Source organism: Rhinatrema bivittatum, chromosome 8 (assembly GCF_901001135.1).
Source record: "Rhinatrema bivittatum chromosome 8, aRhiBiv1.1, whole genome shotgun sequence".
NCBI classification, from domain to species: domain Eukaryota; kingdom Metazoa; phylum Chordata; class Amphibia; order Gymnophiona; family Rhinatrematidae; genus Rhinatrema; species Rhinatrema bivittatum.
This window is the reverse complement of record NC_042622.1, coordinates 254,021,718-254,034,190: the sequence shown is the minus strand read 5'-3', so window position 1 is coordinate 254,034,190 and position 12,473 is coordinate 254,021,718. Positions and strand designations below refer to the sequence as shown.

At 43.5% G+C, this 12,473-nt stretch overlaps 1 protein-coding gene across 26 annotated transcripts in view; it reads left to right on the top strand.

The window, feature by feature from the left end:
- PTPRS (protein tyrosine phosphatase receptor type S) overlaps nucleotides 1–12,473 on the top strand; it is a 568,002-nt gene that overhangs the window by 146,972 nt on the left and 408,557 nt on the right. For 13 of the 26 annotated variants that reach the window (XM_029614623.1, XM_029614611.1, XM_029614615.1 and 10 more), the window contains exon 1: nucleotides 6,670–6,906. The exons of 1 other annotated variant lie outside the window; for it this stretch is intronic. The gene's annotated coding sequence lies outside the window, so the exon portion shown is untranslated. Of the gene's footprint in view, nucleotides 1–6,668; nucleotides 6,907–12,473 lie in introns of those variants that run through there. 12 more of the 26 variants (XM_029614620.1, XM_029614626.1, XM_029614619.1 and 9 more) reach the window with 3 other exon arrangements.

Sequence of the window (12,473 nt, the reverse complement as noted above, 5' to 3'; positions counted from 1 at the left end):
GGGTAAACAAATAAGTGTGGGGGTAGCTTGCTTATTACGGCGTTTACTACCTTAAACCAATTACGCCTGATACATCACTTTGAATGCATATACAGTGTTGCTCTCTGCTTCAATAGCAGGGATTAATGTGGAAAAGAGGATTTATATTCAGACACCATCCAACAAGGCATTGATCTGTGCAGTCTGGGTAAACAAGCATCAGGGTAACTTGCTTGATGTGGCGGTTACTACCCTTAACCATTAAGCCTTTTGCTCACCTTTTGATGCAACTCCAACATTACTCTCTGCATCAATTTCAGGGGATGGAAGGAAATTTGAATCAAACAGTTACCAACAAGGACCCTGAACTTGGTGGTTGGTGAAACAGATAAGTATGGGAAAATAAGTGTGGGAGCTTGCTGGGCAGACTGGATGGGCCGATTTGGTATTTTTCTGCCGTTGTTTCTATGTTTCTGTATAACCAAAATACATGTGTAAATTTAGCTGTCAGTTCCTCACCTGTTTGTCGTCTTGCCTATAAATAGCTCTATGCTTCCCCTTTAGTGGATGTGTGTCTGTGTATTTTTAGAATTCATCCTAAGATTTTTTTTTTTTTTTTTAGAGATGTATCCTTTAACTCATACTGGTTTTGTGTGTCTGTGTGAAACAGAGAATGGCAATTTCATTGTGGAGGACTCACATTAGTCAAATGAAAGACTTAAAAGTTAAGCTAACTTTCCAGTGATAAGCAAGGCTGCTGCCTAGGGAACACCCTTCCAGCAAGCCATTTTAAACCAAACTATTTTTTTCCCTTGACAGAGTTTGTTGGCTGCCAGAGTTTTTTTCCAACGGGAAAGAGCTCTTTTTACCCCTCCCGCTGCTTGGTATCAAATGTCAGAATGACATGAAAATCTCCCATCTGTTTCCAGTCAGGATCCCCATTTACAGCTCCTGACTGCTGTCTGACAAGACATCTCCAACTGTCCTCTCATTTCTTCTCTCAAGCCTCTCTCCCCCTTGTTAAAGTAATTCATAATAAAATGATTAAAAATTAAAAAAAGGGAAAATTACATGTAATAGCAATAACAACAAAGTATTAATCAGAAAGTACAGAGGGGACAATTCCAGGACTCCGGTGACATTCGGTATTGACTCTGGTCATGTTACGTTTCTGGCCTGGTAGCAAGATACAACACATGCCGGTGACAGGAAAGTCATCACCATCTCAAAGCTAATTTAAAGTGATACAATATCTTTAGCCCTTGCCTTTTTTTTTAATGTGTTTACCAGGAAAGAGAGATTCTGGCAGATGCCTTGCTTTCAAGCAGAGCCCTTGGAAAGCACTTAACCAGGGTCAAATTTTGAGCTAGTGGCAGTTGTGAGTTCTGAGCTCACCTCTTCTTTTGAGTCCTACTCCAGTACATTAACCACCACACAAGCCTTCCTTCCCTGCCTTTGCAAAGTAACTAAGCCTCCTTAAATGAGTGAGTTTATAGAATGCATTCTTCCCACAAGGAGATGTGTGGACATTTCTTGATGTCTAGCTTCCTTCTTTGGTACAGAAATTTGCTGGTGGCTTATGACAATGTTCGTTGTGTGAATTTCTGTGTAACAAGTACATCATTAAAAGTTAAAGATGGTTCTTACCCAGGGGAAACTAGGCAGGTGCTAACCAATAGCTAAGCAGCTTTAAAAATATTCTTATGTTACAATTTGCTCCAACCTCCCTGCGATGTCAACAGAACTGAACTGTTTCCCTATTAACAAATAGAGGGCAGGATTGTAAGTGTGAGCCTGGGGTCATCTGGTGCTCTACTGTCTCTGGCACAATTGTGAATGAAATTGCATGAATGCTTCAAATGTTATGGCAAGGGCTGGGGAGAGGGGAAGGAGACAGGTGGAAACACAGACATGTAAGAAAGGAGGCTAACAAGGTGTGTCCAGCAGAATTTGGATGGCTATGAGAGACCACATTTTTGTGACTTCTGGAATGACACCTAGAAGAGAGACTTTTAGGTAACGAAGAAGATACTTGGGCTCACAAAATCTCTGGCCTATTTTCAGCTAGGCCAAAGAAATTAGGAGGATAACTTTCAAACAACCCTGTGCGGCGGCAGCATGTATGGCCATGTGTAGATCCACGATGATATGATATAATCCATGCGTATCATAAAATACCTGTATCTGCCCTGCAACATGCATGCCTCTGTATGCTTATGCATGAACACATACAATGCATTGAGCATGCTTGTATTTCAATGCATTGAGCACTTATTTTTCCTACTCATTTTAAAAACATACCTGCGAAAATAAAGTAGGACCTGCGTAAAACCCAATTTATGCGCGTAAGTCAGTATATTTTAAAACATGCACGCGTAATTGAAAATACCAGTTTACCAATTACTCCACAAGTTCATCCAGTCCATCTTGGTGCTTCAGCCTGACCTCCCCCCTCCCCAGTTCTCCAAGACCTCCCCCAACCAATAATAAACAAGTCCGATATCAATTATGCCAGATAATTAACAGGTGTAAAATTATGCGAGCAAGTTGCCAAATGTATGTGCTTCTTTTAAAATAGCAGCTTATGTGCATAACTGTTGGATCCAGCCTAGAACGCCCCAAACCACCCCTTTTTCATGCGTGTATACGTGCACATGAAACATAAAGTATGTGAGTACTTTTGACTTTTATAAAATACTGATTGTGTGACTACCGGCTACTTACGTGCGTATATGCTAATTTGTATGCGCATATCTCTTTGAAAAGTACCTTCATAGTGTAACAGAATTTGGAGAGCTTTAACAAAACACTGCACCCGTTTGGTTCTAGGGACATCATCTCAGCTTGTTATAACCAAGGATTGTTATAGAACACTTACTTATAAAGAAAGATTGCTGTAAGTAATTGGCCACTTTTTAATCCTGGTAACTCGATATGGAATGATTTTGCCATGAACTGTAGCTTGTTAGCTACAGATGTGTAGGTACAGAAAATGTCCTTTGATCCACCCTTTCTAAAATTGGTAATGCACTCAAAGACAGAGTTGGGTTTTTTTTTTTTTTTTTACTGGTATTTAACTTGTTAAAGGAGCACTGCAATATACTCAGGCTGTAATCACATGTGGGTTCTGGAAGCAACATAATCATGCAAGCAAACTGAAACTTTTATTCCCATTTGCAAGAATTTACTCAACAACTTTTGCTGCAAACACAGAATATGAGAAGGCTGATAGGCTACAAGGCCCTACCAAGCTCTGCTCCTTTTGCCTTTCTCTTGTAATACCACAGACCCAACTTGAGCTCTGGCTTTGCCTTATTAATAATAATAATAATAATAATAATATATGTATTACTTGCACTCTTTCATTCGAGATGATTACAAAAGGAACATCCATAATTCAAATCAACATCACAGATATTACAGATATAACAACACCATTATTTGACCAATAGTGACAACTTTTTCATAGAAATCAGGAAGAGTTTCTGCATGGCTATCTCATGAAAGCCTGTTTAAAAAATGTTTTAAAGCTTCTTAAAGAGCTTAGAACATAAGATTAAGTATAACTGCAAGGGTAATTAATGGTCTCCACAGACTGGGACTAGTCACTGAGAAAGCCCTGTCTCTTGCCTCTAGTATGTTCCATCAGTTTCACTGATGGAACATACATGCTGGTCGATTAATCTTTAAGGCCAAACTGATGCACACCAGTGCTTAATTGTTTAAAGCCTTGTGTACAATCATCACAACCTTTAATTGTATCCTCCACGAAATTGGGAGCCAATGCAAGGATTCCAAAATGGGTGTTATGATCACGTAAATGCATCCCAGTTAGGTCGCGAGCAGCCATATTCTGGACAAGCTTTTCCTTATAGATCCTTGTTTGTTTTCTTGAATTCTGATATGTATTTTTTGCAGCCTCCACTTCAGTTGGGGTGCATCCACTACTCTTTCTGTGAACAATATTTCCTTATCATATTCCTGAGTCCTACCCCATTTCAGGTTTCCACTGAATCCAGCTAACCTAGCTCTCTTTTTTTTTTTTTTTTTTTAATAACAGTGGTAATCAGAGTAAGGGTAGTACTGCAGCCCAAATCTATGGATTCTATGTCAGTTCCTTAGCTTTTGAAATTATTGAACAAACATTACACCCCAAGTAAGCAAAATGCTGGTGTGGAGGAATAGCCTACTGGTTAAAGCAGTGGACTAGGATCCAGGGATACTGAGGTTCAAATTCCCTTTCTCCCCACTCATGATCCTTGTGATCTTAGGTGAGTTACTTCACCCCACTTTTCTCTTAAAGATAGATTTTCAAAGTCACGCATGTGCGTCCATGTGTGCGCGGTTCCTGGCACGCGCACATGGATGTGCCGATTTTATAACATGCGGGTCCCACGCGTACATGTGCACCAGATTTTCATATCCGCGTGCGCATGTACGGGTGAGTGGCTTGCTCCGCACACCGGGGAGGGGGGGGATATTAGAAAATATGCGAGGTGACGCATATTTTCTAATTAAGGAGCGGACGGGGAGGGAACTTTCCTGTCCCTAACCCCACCCTTCTCCTCTCCTCCCCAACCCCTAACCTAACCCTACCTATCCCTGATTTTTTTTATTTTAATACTTACTGCTCCCTGGGAGCAGAAGTAATCTTGGTACGCTGACTGGCTGCCGGTGTGCACTTCCCAAGGACAGTAGCTAATGGCACTATCCAGGCCCACCTCCCCACCCCACTTCTCCCCGCCCTGACCACACTCCCGGCCCCCTCCTTTTGCAGGGCCCGGCACTTCAGCGCATAATGGCCCGTTCTAAAATGCATGAGGTGCGCGCAAGGCCCAGCCATGCGCATGGTCCTTTTAAAATTGGGCCTTTAGGTTGTAAGCCCTCTGCGACCTGTACCTGAATTGTAACTGGCCTTGAGCTAACTTCCCCCCCCCCCTCCATCGCGGTTAAATAGCAGAACCACATCCTGTATGTCATCAGTGACATCAATCAAAATGGCTTCCTCCATGTTCACCAGATTCTGCTTTAGTGATGGTTTAAAATCTTCAGGCATGGGAAATAATATCGGTTTGCTTCCTTTGTACTGCTGTTTATTCATTTCACCAGGTGCGTTTACAGGCTGAGGTACACCCCAGCACTATTTCAAAACCCACACAGAGGACATTTTTTGTTTCTCTTGGGCTGTATTCCATAAAATAAAAAAAACAGCTTTATATCTTGCTCATTTATTCTCAAGCTGCAAAAAAAAAAAAAAAAAAAAAAAGAAAAGAAATTCAGTTTGGTTCAGGGTTTTATATGGTTTTGTCCCAATGAGATTTATTCCTATGTGTATTTTTTTTTTTTTTTGCACACTTTTGAATTTCACAGAGAGGATTGGTGATGCATAATGCCTTGTGAATTTGTGCTGCATTTTAAATTTGTAACCAGGAAAAACCTATCAGGATAAACCTCATTTTTTGGGGAAGGCCAAATGAACTTACAAACTAACTTCTAGCTAATTATCACTAGTGTGACAGGCAATAAGATATGTAACTAGGTGCTATTAAAAAAAAAAGTGTTTTACCAAATGATTTAATCCCCAATCTTCCAGTGTTGGCATGAAAATGTTACCTACATGATTTCCTAGATATATGGGCCTCTAATCTAAAATATTCCTATGCTAATAAAGTAGATAAATATTTAGAGTAATTTAAAATGTTTTTCTTATGCTGCTGCAAAAATACATATAATATTCACACCAGGTCAAGGAGTATTTAGCATTAGCCTACTGAGATCTACCCTATTCTTTAAATTTTGCAGACACCCATATCTTGCATTTTGGATAAAATAGTGTGGTTGCCACTTAGTCTATTTGAATGCCAGAAATAAAAGCTAACAAGTAAAAACAAAAAAAGATGTTATCCTTTTTTGGACTTGGTACATTTCTTGACTAGCTAAGCATCCCTTGATCTTTACAGTCCACCTACAGGTGGCAGCTGTGGAGCTCTAAAGCTGCTGGTGGCCCTGGGCTACATTTATAATTTTGCTGGGCTTCCCCCCAAGATGTGACTGACGCTCTAGGTGATTGCCTAGTTCGCCTCATGGAAAAGCAAGCCCTGGAGTATTAGCTCTCCTAAGCTAGTCAGGAATGTATTAAGTTAGTCCAATAAAAAGTTCTCACTTAATATATACATTTTTTCCCTTAACTTTTATTTCACCCACATCTCTCAGAATATAGGGCCAGTTCTTTAATATGGTTAACTGAAATTATTTTGCCTATTACATGAATTATTTTCCTGTCTCAGATTTTTACAGGGTTGTTTTTCTCTCATTCTGTGCCCACACGGGCTTTCCCCGCCCGCTTTCAGTATTCTCTCTGCTATAGTTTCTTCTGCCATACTCCCCCCCCACCCCCATAGCTGCATCCTCCTTCTATTTCAGAGAGAACCTGGAATCCGTTTCTCTTTTCCTCCTGGATCGGTTTCCTCCACCTTTATCTCTCTCCTTTTCTGTGTTGCATTTGACCCTGTTCAATAGAGTCGTTTTCTTTCTTTCTTTCTTTCTCCCCCTATCAGGCCGCTGGACTGGGCTTTGTCTCTCCTCCCTCTCTGGGGTCTCGCTCTCTCCTTTCTCCTCCCCTCCCCTCGGGGTCCCTTTTTTTTTTCTTTTCTCCTCCCCCTTTTCTCTTTCCCTCCTCCTCCCCCTCTTTCAGACAGTTTTACTCTTCAGTGAAACTTCAGGACTGTTTGGGATTTCTCAAAATCCCCCCCCCCCCCCCATTTCTTTTGTTTGTGCTTTCGGAACCGGACCCCTTGCGGGGGCCGGGAACGGCTCCGGCCCGCAGTCGCACATGGAGCTGCAGCCGCGGGTTTAGGGAGGCCGGAAAAGAGGCCCCGAGGTGGGGGGAAATCTCGGCAGCTGCGAGCATCTTTACAGTCGGTAGCGGTGAGTACGGCGGCTGCGGCTCTTTATCACTGCTTGGCTTGGGATCCCCCGCTTTCCCTCCCCTCCCCGGGGTCCGGATCGGAGACTCTCGGGGTTCTCCCCCCCCCCCCTCCGTTTCCCCAGGGCTCAGGCCGGGAACTGTTGAGGTCCACCTTCCTCCCCTTCCCAAGACTCGGGCAGTTTGGGGGTCTCATGCTATCCCCTCCTTTCCCGGGGCTCGGATCAGGGGGTCCCGTGCTCTCGGGGGGGGGGGGGGGGGCGCGCGGCGGCTCGGATTTGGGTTCCTCTTCTCGCTTTTCGCTTCCACGTGTTTGGAATAAGGATTCTTGAGGTCCCTCTCCCTCCTTTCCTTCCCCGGTGCTCGGATCGGGGACTGAGGGTTTGCCCTTCTCATCTTACCATGTAAAGCGAGAGAGTTCTAGGGAGCTTTGCATCCGCAGTTCTGTACAGTGGGTGTTTTGAGGGTGCTGGGGCTCTATTTTCCCTACCCCCACACCTCTTGCCTCAGACGTGGGAGAGAGGGGCTGCAGCCCCGTGCTCTTACATCCATTTCGGGCAGATCGCCTTTGTGTTTCCAACTTTGCATCTCCCAGCCAGCCGTAGGGTGTTTTGATGGACGTAGGAACATCAATCACGATCACATATCTCCAGATTTGAGTATGTGTGTGCTGAAGATGGGAGTTGGGGAGAAGAGAGTGAAGTCGGAAATGTGTTTATCTGTGAGGTATGTAGTTTTGCCTGTGCTGTAGTTGACAGAGGATTTCCCCCCATTTTTTCTACTCTGGTGATTGTCAATTCAGCATCATCCTAATATCACTGGGGGGAACCATAGGGGTCCCACCCGATCTAGGACTGCATCTGGCCCTGGTCCAGACTGCAGTATGCAACATTCATTGTTGGTTCAAAGTACTGGGATTTGCCAGTGCAGATTTCCATATTTAGTTAAAAAAATGACTCTGCCTAACCTTGGCAATAGTTGAAGTTCTAAAGAGCAATTCAGTGCACCCATAACACTGAGAGCTTGTCTAATCTAAAGCAATTTGTTTTGGTCCTGCATTTGTAACCGTTTTGCAGTTGTGTGCCACATTATGTTCACACCTTTCGGTATACACTGGGGGTTATTTATACTTAGTTAAGAATTGTTATAGCCTGCCTTTCCAAGAACATCTTGTCCAAAGTGGGGTACACCACAGCATTAAGAAAAACAACAGAAAAAGCTGATAGCCACTAAAAAACCGAGATTACTTCACTTTCTCCAAGGGAGAGGAAGGGGGGAGCACATATTGCTTCGATAAATGAAAAGGGGAGTGGGGGTTGGAATTTAGCTGAAAGTGGAAATGTATTTTGCACTTCCATAAGCTAGGAGGGTGCTTCTTGTGGTCTCTGGGTAGCTTCTGCTTTCTGGGGTTACCAAACAGTTGCAATGTGTGTCCTTGTACTGAGCACCAGTAGTTTCCAGAGCAAAATGGCCGCCTCCCTGCCCGTTTACCGACATCACAGCAGCATCCTTCTGCTCCTCCGTGTCTTAGACATGCAGTTTTGCTAGGATTATACAAACCATGAAACAGCGACATCCAGAATGAGCCAATGGTTAATACCATGGGAGCTGGTTTATGCCAAACCAAACTTACTCTTTGCCAAGTTTTGAAGGGAAAGGGGGAGAATGAAGGTCTCAAGGTAGTGTCTTTTTGCAGGCATCTGGATGCTCGCAAGACTGTTGCTTTGTAGATTCTAAGCCAGGCTTAATGTCTTTTATGCCAATTGACTGTGACCAGGGAAATCAAAATTGTTGTTTGTTGAAGAGTAAATCCCTGTTTAGCAAAGGGCCTAATGTGAAGTACCCTGATCATCACCATTCTTAAGAAAAAGTTATCATGATAATGCTCTGTTTTTTTGTATCACTCCTCCTCCTCTTCTCCCTCTCTGACTTCCCGCCCCCTAATCAGGCAGCACATCTGAATAGCTGGGAACTTCCTCCCCAGAGGCTGTGCATACCTAGGTGCCGCTTCTCCCTTTGCAGTTTGCACATTGAAACTTGTCTGAAAGGGATTTGCACAGACTTTCTCACTTACAGCCTTGTTAGCTAGGCTGGGCTTGCCTAAAGCTACAAACTACCCAAGCCCTCCATGTGGAATAATTCCCAAGTCGTGCTGTTTTCTAAGGCAGTAATGGATCCTTCAGCACAGTATCTGGAATAGATGGAGAGAGTGGAGCTGCTTGGATAAAAAAACAAACAAACAACCTTGGGCTTGAGAGATGGCCCTCCCACTTCTGCCCTCGCCCTGGTCTTTCCTCCTTCTCCCCTGCATCTTGTCTGTGAGAGGTATTCAGAGAATGGCATGGTAAAGCTCTAGCTTTAATAATTATGTAGTATTATCAGTGCACAAGAGTCGTTAATGGCACTTCTAACTCCTAACGCTGGTGCTTCAGCATATTCTGGTTGAGCAGTGCGTGCCAGAGTAGTGCTCTGATGTCATTATTGGCCATTTTGACATTTGTTGCAACTGATTGGATGGGGTATGCAGCATTCCAGTTCAAAATAATTGCTTGAAGTTCTGCAGAGAGCACCTGAGATGCTTTCTGGCTGGTTCTTTTTAAAGTTGCCTCCTTCTTTGTAATGTACTGTGCATGGAATTTGAAGTGCCTCTGCTGAGTGGTACTCCTCATATTGGTTTGGACTGTTTAGTCACTTTTCTCAGGAGCTGCCCTGCCGTTTTTCCTTCCAGCGTCGGAAGCAGGCCAGGTTGGGGAGAGGGCTGCACACCATTGACCTGATTGGTCCATGTTGGCTTTGATGTCACCATTTTAAGATGCTTACTCCAGGTGAGGAAGTGAGTACTGTGCAGGAATTACAGGAAAGCAGCTTTGTAAAATAAATAAATGATGGGAACATTTTTAATTGGTAGACGGCGAGTTTTCTTACTTAATGGTGCTTTTGAAACCTTGCTAAGTTCCCAAATGGTACAGCTCTTCTTTAAAGGAAGAATAGCAGCGTATTTTTCTCTCAAAGCTATAGCAGTGTGCTTGAAAAAAACCATGTTTTCTTTGAAAATGAGAATTAAAACATTCACAATACCCACATCCCCCATAATAGAAGTGTGTGTTGATGGTGCCATTCTATCAGGCCGATACAGTAAAGCGCGCTCAGCTGAGCGCACTGTTTAACACGTGGTTAGATACGCATCTTGGACACGCGTCCACAACCCCTTATACTATAAGGGGAATAGCGCGTCCAAAATGCGCGTCCAACCCCCTCCACGAAACTAATAGCGCTCATCACATGCAAATGCATGTTGATGACGCTATTAGCTATTCGCCCCAAATACCAAAAAAAAAAATGTGTGCCTAATCCACACGTTTGTATGCTCAGGAATTAATGCCAGCCCAGAGCAGGAGTTAATTTCTGAGCGGCCCAAAAAAGTGTACAGAAAAGCAGAAAATGCTGCTTTTCTGTACATGTTCTGACTTAATATCGTGGCGATATTAAGTCAGGGGAACCAAAAGGTTAAAAAAAAATTGAGCGCCCGTTTTCCTAACCCGCTGACAGCCACCTCTCCTGGGTGCCCAGTGCCAGGGAGGTGCTAGGGGCGCGTAATTGTCCCTAGCGTCTCCTTTTAGCGCAGCCTCTCATTTAAATATTTTATCACACTCCCAGGAGAGGTGGTCGGGCGCCTGCTTTTCGTGCGACTTTTACTATATTGGCCTGCTTGTGATTAAGGCAGGGGCGTCAGCTTGCTTTGCATATACAAGTAGAAGTAAAGGGAACGGTGGATTTAGTGAAGAAAATCACAGAAGGAAAGCTGTTAACTTGAACAGATATTTTCATAGCATTCACAGTAGAAGGAGAGGGTGGCAGGTCAAACCAAAGACGTAAGAGACTGTGGGGCAGATGCATTTCCATGTGCCGAGGAGGAGGTAGTGTGCAAGGAATTGGCACTTTTGAAAGAAGATAAAAAAAAAAAATAGGAGCCCCTCAGAAATTATTACAAGCCAAATTATAGAGGAAGTACTTGAATTACTTGCACAGACGAGAGAGGAGAATGTCATAGGACCCGATGATGTAACTCTGCTTCAGATATTTAATTGAGCTGCTGAATGTACTGGCTGCGCCCCTCCCAGCTCCGCTTAACTTGTCCTTGAAAACGGGGGAGGTTCTGAGGGTCCTGGAAGACAGTGGATATGACTTTGCCACAGAAAAGTAGGGGCAAAGAAGAGGTGGGCAAACTATGGGCCTGAAGGCCACACCGGGGAGTGAGGGTTTGAGGTTGTGGGCGGCAGGGTTCTCCCCTTAGTTCCGGGCTCCTGCTGAAGATAAATAGCCCCCCCGAGAGAAGTGGCACACGGTGGTGGCATCACTTCTGGCTGTGAGACCAGGCTGGATCGAAGACATCAGTAATGGGGAAAACTGGAAATACTGTTGAAGAGAAAGTCCATCTACTTGAAACACGTAGAGTACAGGACACCAGACAACATGGTTTCACAAAAAGAAGATGCTGTGAGACAAACTTAATTGAGTTCTTTGCCAAGGTGACAAAAAAACAAGACAGAACAGTGGCTGAGAGAGGTGCGGTAGACATTGTATCTCTGGGCTTCAAGTGACACTGAACCACTGGTAAATAAGCTGTACTTTATGGGAGCGAGCCAAAACTGCAAATCGGGTGAGGGGCTGGTTGAGTAGCGAGGAATGTTTGCAAACGGAGCCCATTTTGCTGAAGGCAGACTTGTCAGTGGGGTGCTTGAGGGCTCAGTACTGGGACTGGTGCTTTTCAATATCTCCATTAGTGACATTTGCTGAGGAACTTGAAGGAAAAATATGTTTGTTTGCAGATGATACTATTTTGGAATATAAGAATGTGTAAATAAATAAACAAATAAATCTGTATCGATGTAGGCCATAATGGAAGGACTGAAAATAAAATTGAAAGGGGACTTGAAAAAAAAATGGAAGATATGCTCAGGGGTTTGTAAATTGAACCTCAGTGTAAAAAAGTATAAAATCCTTCATTTGGGAAGTCAACATACATCATCTGCCACATTATGTAAAGCAAGTTTCTTTATATTTACTCGGTTAATCTGTTATACTGTATTATGTCACCAAAAGGCTTGCCTTTAGACATTCTGTTGTATGTGAACCGGTGTGATATTTCAAATCAAATATCGGTATAGAAAAATAAATAACTAAATAAATAAATAATCAGAACAACTACAAAAACAAAAATGTGTGGTGGCGCACCAGCCTCCATGGAACTGGCAGTAAGGACTTGGAGAGGACACGTATAGCCAAAAGAAGAGCTAGAGAAGCGCTGGAAGCCCCACCAGTCTGTCTTCCAAATTTTAAAACATGGTGAGATGAGGCAGAGACACATATGAACTAATCATGATGGACCAGCTTCCTCTATATACACAGTGTAGGATATATACAAAAAATTAGTGTGCTGCAGGTAGTCGGCTAGAGTTGTGTCTGTCGATCCTTGGGCCGAGGCGAGATTGACTCCATCTGCAAAGAGGAGCCCTGCAGGTTCTTACCATCAGTCAGGCAGTCAGGACATTCAACTATACCAGTCCAC